The 3,600-nt window shown below is 36.6% G+C and overlaps 1 non-coding gene across 1 annotated transcript; it reads left to right on the forward strand.

Annotated features, from left to right (window-relative positions):
• The first annotated feature begins 1,176 nt into the window (after positions 1–1,176).
• Positions 1,177–1,284, forward strand: LOC140642086 (U6 spliceosomal RNA). The gene has a single exon (XR_012038653.1). It is a non-coding gene; the product is annotated as a U6 spliceosomal RNA (small nuclear RNA).
• The last annotated feature ends 2,316 nt before the right edge of the window (positions 1,285–3,600 follow it).

A 3,600-nucleotide genomic window follows, 5' to 3' on the forward strand; every position in this document is an offset into this window, starting at 1 on the left:
ATCATTTTATCATACTGTCCTCAAAAGTGTATAATGATGACTGATTGCTTATTGGATTAGTGTGTGTGTGTGTGTGTGTGTGTGTGCACTAAGAACACTTAACAGGAGATCTAGCTATTAACAAATACTTACATGCCCAGCACAGATTTTCTTCTAAAACTTTATAGTTTCATGTCTAGTATAAAATAGAGGTTCAATTTCATTCTTTTGCATATGGATAACCAGTTCTCTCAACCTCATTTGTTGAAGAGACTACTTTTTCACCAGAGTATATTATTTTTCTTTTTAAAGAATTATTTATTTATTTGAGAGAGAGCGAGCATGCGTGCATATGCATGTGAGCCGGAGAGGGGTAGAGTGAGAGGAAGGGAATCTTGAGTAGTTCCTGTGCTAAGCACAAAGAAACCCATGTAGGGCTCAATTTCATGACCCCATGACCATGACCTTAGCCAAAACTAAGAGTTGAAGAACACTTAACTGACTGAGCCACCTAGGAGTCCCTCCTCAGAGTGTATTCTTGACTTCCTTGTCAAAGAAGAGTTGGCCACATATATATGGGTCTATTTCTGGACTTTCTATTCTGTTTTATTGCTCTATACCTCTGTTTTTATTCCATTAACATATTGTTTTAATTACTCTAAATTTGTAATGTATTTGTTTCAGGAGTATGATGTCTCCTTCTTTGTTCTTCTTAAGATTTCCTTGGCTATTCAGTAGATTGGTTTTTGCTCTTTTTATAAAAAAAAAATTAGGATTTTGATAGAGATGGCCTTGAATCAGAAGATTACTCTGAGTAGAATGGACTTTCACTACTATAAATTCTTCCAATGCATGAACATAGGATTTCATTCCATTTACTTATGTCTATTTAAATCTCTTTCAGCTGCATTTTGAAGTTTTCATATACAAGTCTTTCACTTCCTTGGTTAAATTTATTCTGAACCACTTTATTCTTTTTGATGCTATTATAAATGCTTAAATTTATTTTAAAATTCTTTATAGGATAATTTGTTGTTACAAATAATTTTTATATATTGATTTTGTATCATGCAATTTTATTAAATGCAAACCCTGCAACCAAAAAACCCAAGACCAGATGCCTTCACTAGAAAATTCTACCAATAATTTAAAGAATAAACATTTATCCTTCTCAACACTTGAAAAAAGTTGAAGAGAGTGCTTACCTCAGCAACACATACATTAAAAATTGGAATAATACAGAGAAGATTAGCATGACCCCTGCATAAGAATGACACACAAATTCATGAAGCATTTTATATTTTTGAGTAATAGCTGGGTCGCCACTCTTAAAGATAGCAGGGTGACTAGAGAGGTAACCAAAAAAATGGCAGTTTGCACAACAGGAGACATATCTGTTCATGCTGATTTTCTAGGGTGTTGGACTTCTCCAAAAGCAAGGGGCTTGGTAGGCACCATTTTCCTTCCCTACTGTCCAGCATATACACTGAGCCACCTTCAAGAGGCAAGGATGCACAGACATTTGCTGCCTGACCCATTGGCAGTGCACCATACTGAGTTCTCCTGAAGACAGGCCCACTCCAAATCTGCTGGCATTGCCCTGGGCTCAGGGAAAATTTTATTAAAGCCATATGTGTGTCCTGGTCAGTCACTGAATGCACAGCCACCAAAGCGAGATTCCAGGCTATGCCAGAGACTTGCTCCTAGTAGCTGATAGGTGGTCTGTCCATCCACCAAGTACACAGCTGCCACTGTGCACCCATTCCTGCCACCATACTGGGCTCAGCTATCATGTTGTAACCAACTGTGGGCACCAGCCACACTCTAGTTCCAGCCCCACCTAGTCATGGTCACTACTTTCAAGACCAGAGGACACAGGTGATTTTCTTAACACAGAGAAACAGATACAGAGAGGCAAACAAAATAAGGAGACAGAGAAATTCATCCCAAATGAAATAATAAGAAAAGGCCATAGCCAGAGATTTAAGTGAAACAGATATGAGTAACATGCCTGATAGAGAATTTAAAGCAATGATCATAAGGATACTCACCAGACTTGAAAAAAGTGGAAAATATGAGTAAGACCCTTAACATAGGTATAAGGAATAACATAGCTGAAATAAAGAGCTCAGTAAATGAAATGATGGAATAAATAGCTGCATGGAAGGAGCAGAGGAACAAATTAGTGACCGAGAAGACAGAGTCATGGAAAATAATCAGGCTGAACAAAAGAGATCAAAAGAATTACACATGACAAGAATAGACTTAGGGAATGCAGTGACTCCATCAATCTTAACAACATTTATATTATAGAAGTCCTAGAAAAATAAGAGAAAGGAAAGGGGGCAGAGAGTTTGAAGAAATAATAACAAAACTTCCCTAATCTGGGGAAGGAAAAAGATATCCAGATCCAGGAGGCACAGAGAACTCCTATCAAAATCAACAAAAGCAGACCCATGCCAAGACATATTGTAACTAAATTTGCAAGATACAGAAAAGTAGCAAGACAAGAAAAGTCATTAACTTACAAGGAAAAACCCATAAGGCCAGTAGGAGAGTTTTCAACAGAAATTTTGCAAGCCAGAAGAGAGTGGCATGATATATTTAAAGTGCTGAATGGGAAAAGTCTGCAGCCAAGAAAACTGTATCCAGAAAGGCTATCATTTGGAATAGAAGGAGATATAGAGTTTCCCAGACAAACAAAACTACAGGAGTTCATGACCAGTAAACCAGCCCTGCAAGAAATATTAAAAGGGTCTCTCTGTATAGAAAAGGGAGACCAAAAGTGACAGTATAAAGGTAGGAACTACAAAAGCAGTGGAAATAAATATTTCTTTTTTTTTGAAAATAAATATTTCTATAAAAAAATAAGTCAAGGAACTAAACAAAAAAGGAAATTAAATATAGTCACATATACCTAAAACATGGAGAAGAGGAAAGAATAGGTTCAAACATAATCAACCATCAACTTAATATAGACTACTATATGCAGAAAAGGTTATATCTAAATTCAAGAAAATAAAAGTCATACCATGCATCATCTCTGACCACAATGCTATGAAACTAGAAGTCAACCACAAGAAAAAATCTGGAAAGACCACAAATACATAGAGATTCAAAAACATGCTACTAAGGGGTGCCTGGGTGGCTCAGTCAGTTAAGGGTCCAACTCATGATTTCAGCTCCAGTCATGATCTCAGGGTCATGAGAGCCCTACATTGGTCTCTGTACTCAATGGGGAGTCTGCTTGAGAAATTCTCTCCCTCCCCCTGCTCACATGCTCTCTCTCTAAAATTAATTAACAAATTAATCTTGAAAAAAAAAAAAAAACCCAAACGTGCTACTAAGCAATGAATGGGTTAACCAGGATGTATGAAATAAACAAGTGCATGGAACAAGATGTAAATGAAAATACAGTGGCCCAAGACCTCTGGGATGTAGCAAAAGCAGTTTTAAAAGAAAACATTACAGCGATACAGGCATATCTCAAGAAGCCAGTAAGTCTCAAGTAAACAATCTAACTTTGCACCAGGAGAAGCTAGAAAAAGAATAAAAAACAAAACCTAAAACCAGTAGAAGAAAATAAATAATAATGATTAGAGCAGAAATAAATGATATAGG

This window comes from Canis lupus, chromosome 10, assembly GCF_048164855.1.
Source record: "Canis lupus baileyi chromosome 10, mCanLup2.hap1, whole genome shotgun sequence".
Classification (NCBI taxonomy): Eukaryota; Metazoa; Chordata; class Mammalia; order Carnivora; family Canidae; genus Canis; species Canis lupus.